Genomic DNA, 22,081 nt, shown 5'->3' with positions numbered 1-22,081 from the left:
TTTTTTCTACTCCAAAAGACATTAAAAACTCCCTGGACTGAAAGAGAAGAAGATCAAAGATTAGATACTGGAGGGGTCATTGAGAAGGGCCCAGAAGTCTGCCTCTCCCCTGGCTGAGCCCATGGTTACAGAGATAACAGAAATCTCAGGAGAGATCTGAAAGTTGGGGAGACCTGGGCCTCTTCCCCAGAGAAGGCCAGGCAGGCACAAACCTGGGCGAGAACCCATGTTCATGTGTGGGCAGAAGGGACAGAGAGAGAAAGCTGTGGGTGGTGTGCCTGAGCAGAGAGGGTCTTAGGGAGTGTCGAGGAGCTCCCATCATGGGAGAGAACAGCGGGATTTTCCCATGTCCCTTAGCAGCCTCTCATGTAGCTGAGATTGCAATACTCCTGGAAAGGTCTGAATTGGGAGGGAGGGATGGTGGAATCAAAGGCTGAGGGCATCAGCCACAAGGGCCGGCAGCACTGATTGTCTCAAGGGTTGACAGCTACAGTGGGTGTCTCCCAGAGCACAGACAGCCCCAGGATCATTTTGCAAAGACCCTAAGTGAACTCCCACCCAAAATTTAGACAGTTCAGCAGCTGAAGAGTAGGGAGAGAAACCCCAAACTAATGAGATCACTTGGAATTCACTGAGACTACCTTCTTGCTTTGCAGCTGAATGACAGCTCAAAAGGGAAAGCATGCCCTGTGAAGAAAGACAAAGTCTCCTTTCTTGAAAACCCAAGCCTGTGGCCTGAGACTGGTGAGAGGATAATAAGGTCCCACTGAGCACCATGTCCTATGGATCTGCACTTTCTTGGGTGTTCAGGTGGCCAGCAGAAAACGCCAGGGTGGACAGGAGTGGAGAGATGGAGAGAGCAGGCTAACCAAGACTCAGAAAGGCCATTGGCTGGAGAGGGACAAAGTGAAGCAAGGGGCTGCTGAGGGCACCAAATAAGCTCATGGCAGAGCCAGGTTTGGGACTCAGCTCTTTCTAACCCCAGGCTTTGCAAGTGGCCACAAGACGAACAGAGCAGAACACGGTGGATAGATGGGAACTGTAGAGCCATCCTGGGGGACATGGCTGGGTGGGCAGACAGTCTCCCAGTCCAGGCAACTCTCAGAAGACAGACCGTGACTGGGGTTTCTAGGACCTCAGGTGCATGCTGAGCCAGCTGTCTCCAGCCATGGTGTCCTGTTAATAACTGTGCTAACTGTTCTCACACACGTCAGTGCTAATATCCCACATAGCCTTCCAGGACCTGATTTATCAGGATGGAGGGCACGCTCTTAAAGGGTCATAGCCCACTGCGGATCTCCACTCCTTTAGCAGTAAGTGGTGGAACATATTTTCTCTGCTAACACGACTGTGTTAGAGGATAGATTATTTTAAGAATCAAGACTAAATTGAAAAAAGGCAGGCCTGATTTTCTTCCCCCAGAACCATAGGAGAGGGTCATCTATCAGCGTGACATAGTGGGCACAGTACTAAAGAGTGACTGCTAAGCTCAGGGTGGAGGACTCCGTTCCAGCACTGATTTGCCAAAGTGACCTTGGGCAAGTCACTTACCCTCACTGAACCTCAGCTTCCTCATCATCAAAGTGAGGAACCCTGTTGATGATGGGGAACCATTTTATCCTGGTGCATAAAATGGTCTTACAAATATATCAGGGAAACACAAACTGGACATTTTACCAGGAAGTACATGTACACATATACATGGCTGGTAAACACTGAAGAAATGTCCAAAATTTCTAATCAACTTAGAAATATAGATTAAATCAGCTAGAGGACATTTTTGATTATCAAATTTACAAATATTAAAATGTGATAAGAGCCAGCATCAGTGACTGTGGAGAGATACAGACACTTTCAAACACTGTTGCTGAGAATATAAATCAGAACAACCTTTGTGGAGGGCAAACTTGGCTGTTAAAATGAGCTTACCATCTGACACTGTAACTTCAAACCCAGGCATTTCTCTGGAGGAAATAATAACTATGTGAACAAAGATGTAAGAACTTTAGGAATTTTATCCCTATAATTTTATCCCAATTATAGGAATCTGCTTATAATAGTGGGGGTTGGGGACAAATTATCTAAATATCTGATCTTTAGGGATTGGGTAAAGGATGTTCCAACCATCTGATGGAACATTATGTATCCAATTTAGCTGTCAAAACAATTAGTGACATAAAATTATTCCTTGTTAAGGTATTTTTGTTTTTTTTTTTTAAGCAGGCTATAAGACAGAATCTAGAGTAAAATCTATGGAGGAAAAAATACTAGAAGAAAATACACCAAAATATGGACAATGGCGAGTCACTGGCAATGGGCTTCTAAGAGATTTTTATTTTCTTCCCTTTGTTTATTTGCATTGCCTACATATTCTACAGTGGCCTTTACACTCTTAATTTTACAGCAATAAAAGTTATTTAGTAACTATCCTTACTCTGTCTCCCAAGGGATGGAATGAGGATCAAGCTGGCGATACTAAGGAACTAGGACCACATAGAGGATCAGGATTCCACTGCCCTTCATGAAACCCCTGCACTGGGTCAGAGTTGGTCATGCTCTTCTCGGGCCTCCACTCACTTATTTGTGTTCTTCTCTTGGTACTGACCACATGCTGTCTTCTCTTAGATTATGTACACACCCATTTCTCCTTGTGACCTGAGAGGTCACTGGTGCAGAAGCCACTGTGTTTTGAGTTTGTCACCTGGTCAGGGCTTGTCCTAGAATTACTACCCAGTGAATGTCTGTTGAGATAAATAAAATGGCCATCAGCGAGAGCTAGGTCACCTTGGACGCACATCCTGCTTGCTGCCTTCCAGAGGGGCCAGTTGCCCTTGCCTGTGCCAGCCCCAGGAAAGCCGTATGCAGCACCTTCCATCTCACCAACCTTCTTCCTGGAAGACTGTTCACAACTTGCTGATCCAGTGAAACCTTACCTATAGCACCTCCTCTGTGGGCAGCAGGGGTACCAGGCCATCCCAGACACGATTTCCTTGGGACCTCATAACAACTCAGGAGGGAGATCAAGGGCTCTCAATCGCAAGCACAGGCTCTGAGAATTAGAATGAGTTGCTCATAGAACTATTTAGAAGAGGAGCCTATGCTTCCAGACTCGAATCCAGTGCTGCAGGCCTGTGCTCAGGGTAACAGAAACCCAGACCCCAGTGGGTACTCCTAAAGTCTTCACATAGTAACAGATTCAGATCCAACACTACCCTTCACTATCTGTGTAGCTTTAGGCAGGGCCCTTTGCCTCTCAGAGCCTGTTTTCTCATTTGTAAAGTGGTGCTAATAATCTCTATCTCAGAGGGTTATTGGGGGGTTTACATCAGAGAGGGAAGCGCCTCACACAGGATCTAGCTCAGTGTATACAAGTTGCCTCCCTGGTCAGGTGAGCCTTTGACAGAGGGCTGCCTTCAGACATGGCTGCCCAGGTGGGCTTTCTTTTGTGCTTCTCCATGGGAATGACTTTGTTCTTCATGTGCCCTGAGATCAGAAGGCACTGCCCAGGAAACTGATGGCAATGTCTCCTCCTCTACCTCTCACCCAAAAAAGGGCTCCAAATTCCTTCTACAGCTTCTTTACTGGGCATAGGTAGGGGGTGGCAATAATTAGAAAAAGAGAGTGGGAGACTGAAAGAATACATTTCTGCCATTGACTCATTGTGAACATATCACTTCTGGAGTAGAATGAGTCATATCCCTCCTAAAATATCAGATCCTAATGCCAGGTAAATCTTACCTTACATGGCAAAGTAGACTTTGTAGACATGATTGAATTACAGACCTTGAGATGGACAGACTACCCTCAATAATCTGAGTGGGTCCTAACTGCAGTCACAGAGATCCTTATATGAGAGAGGCAGAGGAAATTTAACACAGATGATAAGGCAATGTGAACACGGAGGCAGAGATTGGAGTCATGTGACCACGAGCCGAGGAGTGCAAGCAGCCACCAGGAGCTGGAAGAGGCAAATGATGGATTCTCCCTTTAGAGTAGGGAGTGTGGCCTTGTGGACACCTTGATTTTGGCCCCGTGAAACTGATTTTGGACTTCTAGTTTCAAGAACTGTGAGAGAATACATTTTTGTTTGAGGCCATCAAGTTTGTGGTTAATTTGTTACAACAGACATGAAAAAACAAATGCACTTACTTGAAAAGTTCTGTGATGACAGTATAAATAAACTCCCAGGGTTTATTAGGTCAGGTCAAACAAAGCTTTCAGTTAAATAATGAAGAAAGTGACTCATTTCTGGGTGGTGGTCTGCAATCATCTGATGTCAAATGTCACCCTTTTCAATGCCAGAGGCCAGTGCAGGACTGAGCACAACCTGACACCCTAGAGTGGGTCAGGAGTTCTCAGAAGTGCTCCACGCAGCCCCAAGATCCTGCAACTGGCCAAGTTATAAACTGTGTACTCTTCTATGTAAAGGGCATTATGGTTACTTTTGTTTGAGAGAAAAAGTTCTGTTTCTCAAAGAAAGAAAAAAGAAAAGAAAAAAATCTTGGCATAGTCTCTAAGAATGTAGTTTTAGGAAGCGAAACAGCAGAAGAATGAATTATTAAAACCACCAGTCTAGTCCAATCCTTCCTATACAGACCAAGAAACCCAATGCCCAGAGAGGAGACAGGGTCTCAGCCAGGGTCATGCCAGCAAGCTAGGAGAGGTGGAGAAGTGGCTGTTGCTTCATTTCTAGAATTACATTATTTAGTCTGTGCCTCTAGCACAGTCGGCAGCTGGACTAGGGGTACAGCTCACTCCTTCCGGCTTCCCACACTTACACACACTCATAACGCTCACACACTACTAGATTCCTAGCATTCCATGGTGTGCCAACTTCCGTCCTCAGGAAGTCACCATTGCACTAGTTTCCTGGGCTTGCTATAACACATCACCAAAAACTGGGAGGCCTAAAACAACAGAATGCATTCTTTCTTGGTTCCGGAGGCCAAAAGCCCAGAACCAAGGTGCCGGCAGGGTCACGCTCTCTCTGAAGGCTCTAGGCTTTCAGCTTCTTCTGACAATCCCTGGCACTCCTCGACTTGTGGCTGCATCACTCCACCTCTGCCTTTATCATCACAGGGCCCTCTCCCCTCTACATCTCTGTGTCTGTTTCCTTTTCTTGTGAGGACATCAGTCATTGGATTAGGGTCCACCCATGTGATGCCATTTTGACCTGACTACATCCCCAAGGGCCCTCTACCACATGACAGGTCTAGGCAGACATGAATCTTAGAGGAACACTATTCAACCCAGCACAGCCATTTGGGCTCTTTATCCAAACAAATGAATAGCAGAGGGTTGAGAGCCTAGCCTTAGCCAAATTCTTAAACATCTGAAGGATTTTCTCTATACCTCTCTTTCTGCTCTGTATGGGAGTAAAAGGAGGCCCATTCTACTCTTTCTAGATTGTGCATTCAAGGGTGAAAAATGAGTTCCCAGTCCCCTCACAGAGCCCTGGCACAAAGGAGGAAGCTGGGAACATTTGTTGCGCAAATGAACAAGAAATCGAGGACACAGCCTGAAGAGTGCCATTCCTGGAGATGGAGCACTAGCCACTTCTTCTAGCTTGCTGGTGTCACAGCAGGCAGCTGCGTTGCTGAGAGTCCCCAAGATTCAGGGTTTCTGCCTGAAAGAGGCAAGAACAAGACTGGCATCTTGCAATCAGCCAGCAGGGGTCAGAGTGGTCTTATGGCTGCAGCCTCTGAGGATTGAGTTTGGCTCCACTCATCCAGCAGACTCTCAGAATCAGAACATTTCTGATTGCAAGGGCTGAGGAAATATCTAGTCCAACTCTTCTTTGTGCAGATGGAGAAACTAACACCCAGATAGGAAGGGCCTTGCCCAAGCTCACACACAGTTGGGATCCAGGTCTCCAGACTCCACTCTTTGGGTCAGTCTAGTGCTGCCTGCCTTATTGGTCTGCCTGGAATCAATCCTTAACAAGTTAATTCAACAATGAACTTTTAAAGGGATCCCTTCTTCATTGAATTTGATGTTCACAATGTATATCCTCTTTGACCTAATGATAGCTCTTCCAGAAATGGACCTCAGATATGCATAAGGATGTTCACTGTGGTGTTGTTTATAAGAGGGAAAAATACAGTTCAACAGTATAGGTCTCAGAGGAGCCTGGTGGGCTACAGTCCAAAGGGTTGCAAAGAATCAGACATGACTGAGTGACTAAGCACACTCAGTTTAATCACTGATGGCATATTTGGTTTTTGAATATTCTGAAATCATTAATGGAGAAGGCAATGACACCCCACTCCAGTACTCTTGCCTGGAAAATCCCATGGATGGAGGAGCCTGGTAGGCTGTGGTCCATGAGGTCACTAAGAGTCGGACATGACTGAGTGACTTCACTTTGACTTTTCACTTTCATGCACTGGAGAAGGAAACGGCAACCCACTCCAGTATTCTTGCCTGGAGAATCCCAGGGACGGGGGAGCCTGGTGGGCTGCCGTCTGTGGGGTCGCACAGAGTCGGACACAACTGAAGCGACTTAGCAGCAGCAGCAGCAGCAATCATTAAAAATAAATTTTAAGAAGACACAAAGAGAATGTTTATGATATATAAAACTGGGGAAATAATACCTATAGTTTGTTCCTGCTGCTGCTGCTGCTGCTGCTGCTAAGTCGCTTCAGTCATGTCCGACTCTGTGTGACCCCATAGACGGCAGCCCACCAGGCTCCCCCATCCATGGGATTTTCCAGGCAAGAGTACTGGAGTGGGGTGCCCTTGCCTTCTCCGAGTTTGTTCCTAATATTCCAAAATTATCCTGATACCTAACCAAAGATGGTCCTTGTTTAGGGTCACAATTTAGGGCATTCTGCACTCTACATTTCATAAACACACTCACACGTGAATAGATATTCCAGAAGACACGGGCATTTCTGTTGCCTGGGATCTGGTGCTTGGTGCTACAAAGCGTAACCTTAAACACCGACTTGCAATTAACATCATTTAAGCCCTAGGAACTACGTCTCCATCTCCCGCCCTCCATTTTTAAAACAAAAAGGGACTGAATCCCAGTGCCACAATACTGCGTGGGGTGAGTTGCTGCTGGCATCAGAGACGGACGCTGCTTCAAAGTAGAGGCAAGATTTGAGCAGTGGATGTGCTTAAAGAAAAGACAAATTAATTTGTCAAATACTTCCTCTCAGATAGCATGAAATGCAATCTTTTCTTGCATAACAAAGTATCATCTCCCAGTAGTGCCAAGTGTCCATTTCCTTGCTCTTCTTCTTGTAATTCGTGGTTCCAGGAGTACTCACTAATTAACACATTTGCAACAGCTGCACATAACAGCTGAGGAATGTTCTACAATAGCAAATAATTCATTTTACTCTTAAATTTGTATGCATGTAGGTCTAGATATAATATGCATGAAGCATGATGCCAATTCTTTATATTGACAACTAGATGGACCTTGGCCATTAAAAATAGCATCAAGTTTTACTATTTTGAATATTTAATTTACTCAAACATCTGAAAGTTAATTAAAGTTTTCTGCTTTATTGGAATAATTTTATCTAAAATTTCAATATTTACTAATTATAATTTGAAGTTCACCTTCTCATCTTAATAATTTTGAATATTTTAGAAGAAAACTCCTTTAGGAACATGGTTTAAACATGTGGTATATGGGACTCCAATAGTATGCTTGCCCTTGTCCCTCAAGTGTACAGATTAGGCCTGTGTTTAGAAAAAGACCCTGAGGAAAAATATTCCAGAATTTTAAAGGAGATTGAATATAGATTGCAAGACTGCCATGATTTTTATTTTGTTCTTTTATCTTTTATTTGTATTTTCCCAAATTTTCCACAATGAAAAAATTTTACTTGTCAAGTCAGAAAAGGGGCTTCCCTGGTGGCTCAGCAGTAAAGAATCCACCTGCCAATGCAGGAGATGTGGGTTCGATCCCTGGGTTGGGAAGATCCCCTGGAAAACAAAATGGCAACCTATTCCAGTATTCTTGCCTGTGAAATCCCATGGACAGAGGAGCTTGGCATGCTACAATTCATGGGGGTCACAAAAGTGTTGAACATGACTTAGCAACTAAACAACAACAAAGTCGGAAAAAACACAGTATATTTTCAAGTGATGCATATTTACCAGACCAGCTCTCCAACTCCACCTCAACATGGAATTTCCACCCTCAACCAGGATCCTGGGAAAGGTTTCTAATTGTACCCCTCTACTCCCATGACCACCCCGGACTTCCAGCAGGAGGGACCCCAGGGTAGCTCTACCTCAGACCACTCAGCGTTTTCCCCCTCAGCCAACATCGGAGTCAGATAATGAGACACATAAAGGAGCTCCTGAATGCCCCGTGGACCACACTCCTGGCACAGCATCTCAGCCCAAGGTTTCTCCAGAGCAGTTAACGCAGTGCGACTTCTGGGCCCTGAGTAGAAACCAGCACCCTCCCCAGAGTTTGCAGTGACCACACCTCCCCCATAACAGGGCTAAAACCCCCACACCTGACCTTACAGAATTCTCCTCTGACCTTACAAGATTATCCTCTGGAAGATGATCAAATGATCAAGCACACAAGGGGTGAGGGGAGATGCTATGATGGTCCTATTCTCTTTTCTTTTTTTTTTTTTTTAGCCGGGCGACGCCGGTTCGCAGGCAGGGTCCGCGCCAGGGGGTGGGCGCGGAGGGTGGGCTCCGGCGTCTAGGGGTCATAGGCTGGAGAAGCGGCGAGCGGCACTCGGGCCATTCTGCCGCGGGGAGCGCAGAAAGCCGCGACTGCACTCCCGAAGCAGCTCGCTCGCCTGTCGGTCCTATTCTCAATTCCCCAACAGATGGAATTTCCCCATATAGGGAATTAACAATAACGGGGGAAACACGTTTCTTCAGAGAAAACAGCAATGGGATGCTCTCCCTGGTTCCCATCCAATCCCACTCTCTGGCACCTGCAATTTCCCTTGCCCACTCCCGGGCACCCTCACCACCACCCCACCACACCCCACCCCCACTCCCAGTGAACTTAAGTGAGGCTATGTTCCCTTGTCAGGCCACCTAACTTCGAGGAAATGCTTCCCAGAATTGGAAGAGGAAGCATTTACACCTTAGGGTCCAAAGGGCAAAGGTTAGAGGACCTCAGAGCTGAATCAACCCCTCTTTGCATACATGAGGCTCAGATTTCCACCAAACACTGGCCCTAAGTCACAAAGCAATCAAGTCCCAAGGGGAACCCACGAAGTTTCTCTTCTGGCACACTGGACAGCCTAAAACTTGCCTTCACATTGTGATGTTTGAACCCTGGAGACTTCCCTGGCCACCCAGTGGTTAAGACTCTGTGAGTTCAATCCCTGATTGGGGAATTAAGACCTCGCACGCCACACAGCATGGCCAAGTAAATAAATAAATAAATAGAATACCTGCCACATTCTTCAAGAAGATGTGTTTACATTTCAGGGTGTTTTAGAAAATTATCTCAGGATGCTTGCCCTGAGCTACAAATTGAGCAAAGGCAGAGACTACAGTGCCTAATTCACCACAGTGGCCTCAGGGGTTTCCAGCATGCTACCTGGTTCGCTGAATCTAGATGGACCTTTCCTCATATTTTCACATCTCTGAAAGGGGGTTACAACTTGCAATCAACCAACCACAGGTCAAAAGTTTAATTGGCAGCATTTTTTTTTCCTTAATAGATCCATCATTGTGCACCAGACAACTGATGCATCTTCGATTCAAAGAAATATGGTAAATATGACAATTGTGGCCAAAACATATTTGTCAAATGAATAAATGTACCAAGCACTATGCTAAGGGTCTACACATATTTCATTCACTTTTGCTCAAAAATCCTCCTATGAAGGAAGCAATATTATTCTCAGTTGACAGGTCAGAAAACTAAAACCTAGCACAGTTAAGACACTTGCCCAAGATCACACAGTAATGGTGGACCTGCAATCACCCCAGAAGAATGCAATTCCCTTGTCGACAAGTGGGGTGACCAAGCAGCTGGGTTGGCCCTGGTCTGAGGGGTTGCTTGGAACATGAGGATTTCAGAGCTAAAACTAGCAAAGTCTTTGACAAACCAGGATGCTTGATCACCTTGCCACCAAGTCCAAGAGTCCTCCACCCCTCTTCCTCCATCTCCTCCAGGGCCTGACCCTAAATAGGTCCCTAGAGCCAGCAGGATTCCCACAGCTGAGTCCCCTCTGAATCAGTGGCCCCTCCATTCTTTGGTACTAGGGAAGCCACCTATGTCTCCCCTTCCCTTAGTGTCTGCTGTCAACAGGCAGAAGATCCAGATGTTCACTGGACTGCCTTGGCCGTTCCCACAGCTGATGACGGCACATCTGACTCGGTTCTTGAAGCTTCACTGAAATCAATTACCAGGCTCAGTTCAGTTCAGTTCAGTTCAGTCACTCAGTCATGTCCGACTCTTTGCGACCCCATGAATCGCAGCACGCCAGGCCTCCCTGTCCATCACCAACTCCCAGAGTTCACCCAGACTCACGTCCATCGAGTCAGTGATGCCATCCAGCCATCTCATCCTCTGTCATCCCCTTCTCCTCCTGCCCCCAATCCCTCCCAGCATCAGAGTCTTTTCCAATAAGTCAACTCTTCGCATGAGGTGGCCAAAGTACTGGAGTTTCAGTTTCAGCATCAATCCTTCCAATGAATATCCAGGACTGATTTCCTTTAGGATGAACTGGTTGGATCTCCTTGCTGTCCAGGGGACTCTCAAGAGTCTTCTCCAACACCACAGTTCAAAAGCATCAATTCTTCGGTGCTCAGCCTATTGTCTCCTTGATTCCCACTTCATGCTGCTATATGAATTTTGACAAGAAGCTCAATGTTTTCAGGTTCTGAGAAGGTGATAATATTAGCACATTCAGACCCAAGAAAAAGGATCCATTCCTTTGAAAAGCCTCCTAGCCTTGCTGACCAAGGTTGCTGGAATCCATGTAAGGCCCAAGTTTGTTTAGAAGGTCAAGTTGCCCATGGGCAGAACTTCTCATTGGTGGGGGGACCCCAACCTGAGGCACTTATTATTGGATTGGCCAAAGAGTTTGTTCAGGGTTTTCCATACACTCTTAGAAAAAAACCAAAATGAACTTTTGGGCCAACCCAATACAATGCAGACTCCAGGCCTTGGCCCAGACTTGATAAATCAGCCTCCAGGGATGGAGGCCAGATATCTACATCTAAAATAAACTCCCCTGGTGGTTCTGATATATGCCAAAGTTTATGAACCACACTAGAAGATAGTATCGGAAAATCTTGTGACCTCATGTCACCTTACTCAGATTCTCATGAAGTTGGGCCCCCATTCAGGTGGGTCCAGACACTGGTGCCCCAACCACAGGGACCCTTGACCCGACCCTTGACCCTAGATCCTTCCTTCTAGGTCTGTCACTGCTGTCCCCACAGCTGGACTGGAGGTATTAAACAGCTCTGTTCCCCCTCAGGGGGTGACGGCTACAGGACCTGGGAAGACTGCAGTCACAGATCAAGTACTCATGGGCACAGCTGCCCAGAGCCGAGCGCTTCTTTGGCATCTTTGGTGCCTTCTCCCAACCAGCTTCACAGGGAACCGGACTCCCCCTCCTCTCTGCCCCAGCCACCCCTGCCTCTGCTCACCACTGTTTCCCCCTCTCCTGACCTGCTGACTCCCAGGGCTCCCCAGTGCACTTCAGGGACTCTGTTGTGGTACTGGTGGATTTTACATGAGAAATGAATATATCAATCTAGATCATCCCACCCTGACCACAACTCCAGCCATGGAGCCACTGGGTCTGGGCTTTGCCCTGAGCTATATCCTTGGGGCTCAGCCTGGTACATTGTAGGAACCAGTAAATAACTGAATAAATGGACTATGAATAAATCCCCACATGGCCCTGTGAAGCAAGAACTATTTTTATCCCCACTTTCACAACTAAGGAACTGAGGCAGAGGTGAAGAGATGTACTGCCCAATGACTTTCTGGCAGAACAGAGCCAAAACCCATTCTTTGGGTCCCAGATCCCCAAGTTCTACCTCCACTTCTGAGAGGGTTCAGGAGTAGACAGACCTGGGCTAGTTTGGCAACGGGTTTGCTGTCTGTCCTGAAACCTGGCAATGTCATTTAAAAATCTCCCCTCTTCTTTCTCCTAGATTTCAGTTTCTGCTTCTCTTTCTCCCCTCTCTCCCTTCTCAGACCTCACCTGCCCACTGTGTCCACAGCCTAATAGAGTCACAAAGACCCAGTGATCTCTTAATGAGGGACTTCCCTTTTTTTCACATTTCTTTATTTATTTGGCTACTCTGGGTCTTAGTTGTGACATTTGGGATCTTTTTTAGTTGTGGCACATGGGACCCCCGACCAGGGATTGAACCCAGGCCCCCTGCATTGGGAGCGCAAAGTCTTACCCGCTGGACCACCAGGGAAATCCCTCTTAATGCGGAACTTCTCAAAATGAAGTCAGAGTCATGCTGAATACTGAGAAAGCCCATAATCAGGCTCAGGTGATTCACTAGCCACAGTGAGTTGGAGAAACAGAGGTAAATAAATGTTGAAAAGAACTAGTGCTTTTAAGTCTGTCCTCAATATGAAAGAAAAATAAATTTTAAAGAAACAGCTCCTGAAGATGACGAAAAAGAGTATTTGGAAAACTTAGAGAAACAGATATAATAATGATAATTGGAAACTGGCTTCCACTCTTTAAAACAAATCCTGATGAGATGCATCCTGAAGTGTAAACAGATTTGAACAATAAACTTATTGAACCATATACAATTATTTCTGGAGAGAAATGGATGAGCGGTTGGTTAGACAAATGGAAGAGGTGTGAATGATTCTTAACACTCTGATCTGGCAAAATGGTCCTTGGAAATTAATGGAACAAAAAATTATACCGGGGAAGAGAAGCATCATCAGGAGAAGGCACTAAACATAGGAACCATGAAATGAAAACGCGTTCTTATGAATAAGAGAATTAATGAAATGAATTTAAGAAAAGGTCAAGTCAGGGAGAATATCGGATGGGCTGCAGTTCCACAAAGCCCCTAAATTTACTGTGGCATTTGAAGCACAGGACTTTGGAAGTTCAAAGTCCCAGAGAAAATCATCCATTCCATGCTTTTTCTTTATACGAGGACCTCAGGTCCAGAGAGGTTAATGACTTGTCTAAAGCCACACAGCAATGAGGGTACCAGTCCTTTATGCTACACTGATGCTACATGTGAATCAAGGAAAGTCATGCTTCCATTTACTCTACACTGCAATTTAGCAACTGAAACTACACTTCAGAAGGTGCTGACAGGCATGAGACAGGCCTAGATGAGCCGGCTCAACAGTCTCCATGCAGAGAACACGCTCTCTAGAGTCAGAGAAACCTGGGTTCAAATCCTGACTTTACTACCCAACAGTTATGACCTTGCAAGTCACTCTACCTTTCCAAACCTCACTCTTCCCATCAGTAAAATGGGGCCAACACTGCCTACTTTGCAGAATGAAATGAAATATCCCAGGAAAAGCACCTAGTACTTGGTAGGAACTCAAGAAACAGTGCTGATGTTATAGACATGACCAGAACTCATTGTCTTGAGATTCAAAAGTTCACCAAAAAGGTTGGGGGGGAACCTTTTAATGGCAATAGAAGGAAAGTAAAGCATCATGACAGATTGTCTGATTTCCGCACCCCCCCCCCAAAAAATGAGAAATGGACTGTGTCTCAAAAGCTTGCTAACTTTCCTCAGAGAAACCAAATGGCCAAGGATTGCAGAAAAAAATACACTCAGTCAGTGTGCACCACCTGGGGAAATGCTAGCATCTCTTTATAGTTTGGTTCTTGAGATACTCTTGAGGATTTGGACTGCCCTACCCCAGCTCATACCCTGAGGGTCCCTCTGCAGAACAATGCCCCTATGACTAGTGGTGCCCACTCTGCAGGAGAGTAGGGTCATTTGTCAGGCCCTCCACCCCCATCACTGGGTGTGGCTCAGGGAAAAAGGCCAAGATGGGCCCTGAGAAGAGACTCCACTTACTATCACAGGAGAACACCAGGGAGGCACTATCCTCCCAGAGCTGTCTCAGGAGCAGTCAGGAAGGGGCTATCTGTCTAGGCCACAGGATTTTGCAGAAGTCAACTTTGAAAAATACCCACAGAGCTCCTGAGGTCTGCAGAGCCTATAGGGGACTCCACTCAGCAGCCCTATTTGCAAGAGAAATATGTGCCTGGCTAAGAACTAACTCCTGATCTATTCCTATGAGAAACCAAGGTGTATTTAGCTAGAATTATTTTCACAAAATGCTACTATAATGAGTTTAACAGCTTATTGCCCAGTCAACTATCATGCTTTAGCTCTGTACAGATGTGAACTAAGAACTTGCAATCCGCAGGACAGACAGACTCAGGCACTCCAAGCTAAGACCATATGGCCTTAGTTCTCTAGATCCTTCAGAATAAGCTGCCTGTTGTGACTGAATTAACTCAACAGCAATGACATCCAGTTCAAATTCCACCATATTCATAAAGCTTCCTAGATCCCCCATCAGAATCAGTTTCTTCCTCTAGATCCTGGGGCTCTGTGTTGACCACTGTCTTTCTGGAATTTAAGAAGACATGTCAAATGACAGCAACTGAAGTCAGGAACCATCTTTTCCTTCATCCCCAATGCCTTTAGCAGCATCTAGGTGGGTACCTGGCACATGGTCAGGCCTAAGAAGCATTCTAAGAATGAAATGAAATGAAATAATTGTGGAAAATGTAAGGCTGGGCCAAAAGGACTCAGAAGCCAAATTTTCCAATGGTGAATTAATTGTTTTTATTTCCCTTATTCTTGGTAGGGAAATTCAAGGTAGTTTATACCAAGGGACTTATAGTAAAAGGTAATGGACTCTATGTTCAGTTATGGCTGGAGAGTTGACATCCTAGCTCAGTAAGCTGCCTAAGGGAGGGCAGATAAGACTGTTCTTTGACCCAGGGTCAAACTCTGACTCTACTGCTTACTAGCTTGGGCTTCATTTTCCTTATCTGTAACTAAAAGATAACAGTGTTTGCCTTGTATGATGTAGTGAGACTTAAATGTGATAATGTGAAAAGCTCTTAGCTCACAGGAGGCCATAAGCACTATAGTCCCCTTCTCTGTTCGTGTTTTAAAGACACATGGTGGGATAGAAAAGGGTGCAGTCTTCAGAGCTTCACTGCCCTGGACTAGGTTTGAAACTTCCCTTCCCCACATGTACTTGTGTGATTTTTGAGCAAGTTATTTACCTTATGCAAGCCTCTGTTTTCTCATATGAGAAACACAGTATGTATTTTATGGGTTTGAGGGAAGGTTAAATGAGATTACTTAAATGCTGAGACTAATGCCTGGAACTTATTCAGTCCTAAACAAGTGGGTGCTATTATGTTCTTAGGCTGCTTCAATGCATTTATCAGGCCCACAGTCAGAGCTGGACTTTGTGGTGGGCTCTGTGGATTTGATGGTCCTGGCTGAGAGGGCCCGCCGAAAGGCAAAGGAGCTAGCGAATGGCAGAAAACCTCCAATCTGGTCAGGACCACGGACAGCTCCACAGGCGCTGCAGGCTGGACAGTGGCAGTACCCCAGAGCTTCACAGTTCCTGACGGTATGTCTTTCCAGGGGATAACTTTAAGGGAATCTATTTCCTGGTCCTCAGCTTCCATAGGAAACATTTCCTAAAACTGATCTGCCTGTGGTGGAAGCATCATGCCAGTTTTCATTTTCCATCTTCCTTTTTCTATAAAACCCCTTCTACTGTACAGACTCATACATCTTTTCACCCTGAATCTTATTATGATGCACTGTCCATTGAGTCCCAGCTTCTGAGACATCAAATACAGGGATAAGCCAACAAATGGTGTTCTCAATGTCACCTTTAATCAAGGCTCTACAAATATCCCTCACCAGGCCCACCATACATAGTTGTGCAGGTTGTCCACTGCATAATTTCTGGAGTTGCCATCTACATCATAGTCTATGTAAATGGAGACACAGATTGAGTGGCTGTATGAGGTGGTCTTCCCCGATCCATCTCATTAAAAGAAACATTTTCAGTAAAATTTAACTGTTTAATAATTATCAAAATTTGCAGTACATTCATGTTATTTTTATTGTTTGTATTACTAATACTTGAAGTAATAGTTCAGAAGAATTTTTTAATTCTTAGAAGCTTATGGTCACAAAAAATAAAAGAATTCAATTTATATACATCTTTTTGCTGCAGAGAAGTATGATAGGAAAATCAATAAAAGACTTTCAAGCATAAAAGTACATTACATTAGAATAAAATTCTGTGGAGGAAGTGGATTGGAAATATAATTTCCTACTGTTAAATAAGAGCTCATTCGTGTATTTTTTAAAAGGATGGTCATGGGTCTCAAATTGCTATGATATTTGTATTTTATTGGATACATTCAAAATTGCAATGTGAGAGTTTTATCTTACAATGTCTATATTTAAAGTATATCACACATTACATCTTTTGTAATTATTTTTAATTGTTTATTTTAAAGTATTTAAAATTGCTTCAGATATTCTAGATGTCAACTTTTAAATGCTCAAGAAAGGATATAGATTTTAAAAATTATTTTAGGGAGTATTGAGGAAAAAATGGCTAATTCCATTGATGTTAACCCTACTTTAGACACTGGCCTGTCCCAGCAAGTGGATGCCTCCTCTGCACAGAGAACAGGTATCCCACATTGGAAGCACTAGCTCTTTGGTTTTCTTTAGGCCAAGCTCTGGTTCAGGGCCTGGGACATTACTATGTGAAAAGGATGGTCTTTGGCTACCAGACCAGGTTTACCTGGGTATCTGCTATCATTTCTTTCCTCACCACAGAACTTGGGTTTTCTTCTGTGATTCTGGGCAAGTGTTCACCTTCCTTTGGGTTCCAGCAATCTGGCTGTCAGGAAGGGGTTGATCAGACTCTCAGATTCATTGGTTTGGGACTCTGGGTTCTCTTCCACCAACGCTCCCTCACTGAGTGCCTGATACCATACCTGGTACATTGTAGGCTTACAGTTAATATGTCTACCCATGTGACAGCCTCAAATATGGAGAGATCTGCCTTTTCCCAGTAGAAAATTCCAAAACAAAGCTTTTATTAAAAATTAAAAAAAACAAAACTTCCTATTTCGTACTGGGGTATAGCCAATTAACAATGTTGTGATAGTTTCAGGTGGACAGCAGAGGGACTTCAGCCATATTTATACATATATATTAATCCATTCACCCCCAAACTGCCCTCCCATTCAAGGCTGCCCCATAACATTGAGCAGAGTTCCATGTGCTATACAGTAGGTCCTTGTGGGTATCCATTTTAAATATAACAGTGTGTACATGGCCATCCCAAACTCCCTTACTATCCCTTCCCTGCGTCCATCCCCCTACCCCAACCCCCACCAACACCCCCACCACAACCATAAGTTCATTCTCTAAGTCTGTAAGTCTGAGTCTCTTTCTGCCAAAACAAAGCTTTTGACCTATTTGTATGTATAAACTTTTAGGAATATAGATGAGCTAGAATGCTACTTATTTAATAAATTTTAAAACTTAATTTCACATACATGTAAAGTAACTTACACAAGACATATTACTATACCAATATATTAACCATAAATTAATATGTTAATTTAAAATTAGCACATTAATATAAAGCCTTACAAGTTACAAATATATTTAGAAATATTGTTTTTCCATGTTTACATTTAATTAATGAAACAATTATATTCATTCTCTTCACATACATCTTTGACATTGGTATCTTTGTCACCACTAGAACCACTTCCCAAGTCATCTGACACAGCTTTCCAGAGAACATCATCTTCACTTCCATCCAAGTCATTTAGGACACAGGCCAGTTTGCATCTTAGGATGATGCTGTCACTGGAAAGTATACTCCTAAGCCCAAGTACCCATTCTCTATTCATGAGCTCTGCAAAGTAACCACTTAGAGTATATTGTCTTTTAAAGCAATCTTTAAAGGGCTTGTTTACAACATTCAACACTTAAAATTATAAGGAAAAAGGACTAAATCTACACTTAGTGTTTTTGTCTCCATTTCTGCCCGAGTGACCTTCCTAAGCATTTGGAGCACAGCACTGGTTGAAGTTATCAGGAGCTAATATGTCATCCCCAAATAGTGCTTTGTGGGTTAAAATTAAGTGTTTGAGAGAGAGCCCTGTAACAAAAGAGACTTAGTAAGGACTTGAATAGAAGGTAAATCTCTCTTTTCTGAGAGGTAATGGGTGAGTGACTGAGTGGTGGATGAATAACTGGGTGTTGGAGTCTTTGGCTAAATTCAGTACCCTCTCTCCCAGGTTTGGGCTTCATAGGGGCTGCCCCCCCCCCAGGTCCCTAGAGTTCTTAATTGGACTCTTGCCCAAGACTGACCCACCAGTACAATGGGTTCCAGTTTAGGCAGAGAGGCTGACAACAGCCTCATTTTAATCCAGACCCAAGCCCAAGAAAGGAAGCTATGTTTATCACATGATTCTTTGGTATAAACTGCGCCTTGGAGCCTTCTCCTCTGCTACCCTGTTCAGTCTCCCAGCCAGGCTGAGAGGTGGCTGTTTAGCCATGAGGACACTGAAGCTCTAGCCTTTTTAAACTACATGTATAGAGACATGAAAACTTGGCCAATAATTAATCTCCCAAGTGGTTACAAACTTAGCCCAGTGGCTCAGAGTTAGACATCCCAGATTTAAATCCTGTTCTTCCACTCCAGAGACATATGACCAGTAATGAAACACTTAATCCTTCAAGGCTTTGCTTTTCTTACCTATAAAATGGGGATAATAATGTCTGCCTCAAAGGGCTGCAATAAGAATTAAAATAATGGTACCTAGCCCAGAACCTTGTACATCTGTAAGAACCTCAAGCTTCAAGATGCAAGCTCTGAGGGCAGATAACATAATATAAAAAGAACCAGATGCTCCTTGGGACAATACAAGTTTTCCCTGGGCAACAAGTGGCCACACTGCTTACCTTTGCATGTATGAAATGCAAAAAAGAAGATAGCAAACTGGCCACCCACCCAGACACACAGCGATTCTAGCAGGGGACTTGGTGTGTGACAACTATGTTAAAAATCATGTTTGCAACTTGATTTTCTTATTACAAAAACGATACAGTTCATTATATAATTATACAGAGGAACAAAAAGAAAATTACGATCACCTCTAATTTCCAGAGATAACATTAGTTACTATTTTGGTATCCTTCCAATTCTTTTTTGTTTGTTGGTGGTTTTTTGTTTGCTTGCTTGCTTTTCCTCTCTGAATTGCAAACAGTACATCATACCCTCCATATTATTTTGTAACTTACTTTTCTCACTTAACACCCGGTGAACAGCTTCCTATAGGTGGCGCTAGTGGTAACGAACCTGTCTGTCAATGCAGGGGACGCTAGAGACACAGGGTGGATCTCTGGTTTGGGAAGATCCCCTAAAGGAGGGCATGATATCCCACTTCAGTATTATTGTCTGGAGAATCCCATGGACAGAAGAGCCTGGCAGACTATACTCCATAGGGTCGCACAGAGTCGGATGCGACAACAGGCATGCACATCATTTTAATGATACATAACCTACTAACTGACATGCTCTAAAAAAGAACAAAAATTTTTTTGGAGGCTTTTGAGTTGTTTGTAATTTTTCCCATCACTAAGAAGTCCTCTTAGAATTTTACAATGCATAAAGCACTTACTCCCATCACTTTAAATCTTCTCATTAACTCGAAAAGAAAACAATGTGATCATAATTCTCTCCACTTGACAGGTGAGAAAACTGAAACTCACAAAGAAAAAAAAATGGCTTGCCCAAGGTCACTCAATAACTGATAAAGCAGCGGCCAGCCTGGGTCTTCTGGATCTCCAGCCTGGCCAAACTCCTGACCCTCCTCCCCACCACTCCTCCCGGCGCAGAGTAATGAATCTTCCAAAAGATATGCATCTTCTGCCTCCTCCTTTCCAGGAGCAGTGGGTTTAGGGGCACTGCTTCACCCAGACCAGAAACCTTGACACCCTAATCCAAAGGAGCTCCTCAAATACTCTCCAGCCTCTCACCCAGCTTTTTTTTTTTTTTTTTTTTATTCATTTGTCTGTCCTGAGTCTTAGTTGCAGCGTGTGGATCTACTTCCCTGACCACAGATCAAACCCAGGTTCCCTGCACTGGGAGCATGGCGTCTTAGGCACTGGACCACCAGGGAAGTGCTTTACCCAGTTTTATTTTGATCGTTGTATTTATCACTAGTCATTATTTTCTTGTTTATTTACTTGTCTTTTATGTAGTTCAGCGATTTTCAATAGGGCAGAGCTAACCCTCAGTGTGTGTGAAACAAGGCATGGGTTGTCTCACACCGTTATAGCATCTGAACTTCAACCAGACATCCGAGTGAGTCAAAAACCACTCAGAATTATCTAAATCTAGACACAGGCTCCCTCTTACACCCAAAGGCTCGTATGCTTGGTTTAACTGATGCTGACTTTTCCCATGGAAAGCAAGAGATTACTTGCCTTTCTTCAACTTGGAGTCTCCTCAGTTCAGAAAATCATGTCATCAGTGGCATTCATGGTATTTGAGTCACTGTTACTATACATGTATCAGTTTGTATTTGTAGCTGTCATATTCAAAGCAATTCTAAGTATATTTACCAGTATCTTTTTTTAGTCCTTATTTCAAATTGTCAAAGAGAAAATGTCAACACTCAGTTAGACATTATCCCTTTTTTTATTCTTAAATTCAAACATTCATTATAAGTAAGTGAGCTTCATGGTGCTTTCTGGTATATCCTTATGATCAAACATTTAAATATTGAAATACATATTAGTTTGCTTCCCTAGTGACTCAGATGGTAAAGAATCTGCCTGCACTTCAGGAGACCTAGTTTTGATCCCTGCATCGGGAAGATCCCCTGGAGAAGATTAGAAATGGCAATCCACTCCAGTATTCTTGCCTAGAGAATCCCATGGACAGAGGAGCCTGGCGGGCTACAGTCCATGGGGTCACAAAGAGTTGGACACGACTGAGCGACTAACACTTTCACTTTCACGTTAGTTTGATTAAAATTCCTTTCCTTTTATTTCTCTATTACATTATAGTGAAGTGCTATATTGATTTTTTAAATTACGTGAATAAGTAGAATGTGTTATCTGTAAATTTAATTTCAGAAGGATAAAGGAGTCATTCAAGAGATTTGAGTTCCAAAGAAGTCTTTAGGTCTGATTGTGTTGAGAACCACTGGTGTGGTCTGTCTCCCCTACTAGAAAATCAGCTGCATGAAGGCAGGACCTGGTCTGACTGAATCCTCACACTGACTCCCGGCATCCAGAAGAGAAGGGTACTCAATAAAGACCAGCTGAATGAACAATGGAAACATTCCAGGCATTATAAAAATTTGGGGTGGGGAAGATATTTATGGGCACAGGTCAGCCTGTGACAAGTTGATTTGGTAACATTTCTGAAATTCTTTTTCCCCAAGAGCCATTCAGGGTAGGAACCCTAATCTGCCTGGATGTTGAGAAGATTCAAAGAGATCATGGATTTGCAGCCTCCTGGCACAGGGAAGGACTGAGTAATTGATTGCTGGTGTTGTTTTTGTTGTTAGATTTCCCAAACAGTAAACCGTAATTCTCTATTCTCAGCTACCTGGCATCCTTCTCTGTTCAAAATCTGGTAGTTGTTATTAATATATTTTCCTAAGAACCTCCTCTTCCTATTCATTCCCTCCCACCTCCCCCACTGCAGGCCTGCACTACCTTCAATAATTTCGCTCTAATTGGAAATTGGGGCTGTCAGGATGCCCTTCCTCTCCCCTCCCCAGTTCCCACCTTGCTCACAGATGCAAAGGTCCCCGTGGCTCCAAGCAAAAGCCATAGACCAGGAGGACGAGGAGAGAGCCAGACTCCCCGTGGGCGCCATGGCGGGACAGACCCGGCGCCCCAGACTTCGGCTGCCATGCCGGGCCTGGACCTGCTCCCTCTGCCGACTCTCGGTGATGAAATGCCGCCGCCCCCCGGGAGCCGTCTCCAGCCTTCCACAGTGGCTCGGCGGCAGGTTTATCACACTCGCTGAGAGAAGACATAATCAATTCCCCAGCTGGCACTTTGCGCT

This window comes from Bos javanicus, chromosome 8 (assembly GCF_032452875.1).
Source record: "Bos javanicus breed banteng chromosome 8, ARS-OSU_banteng_1.0, whole genome shotgun sequence".
Classification (NCBI taxonomy): Eukaryota; Metazoa; Chordata; class Mammalia; order Artiodactyla; family Bovidae; genus Bos; species Bos javanicus.
Note: the sequence above shows the minus strand (reverse complement) of the source record.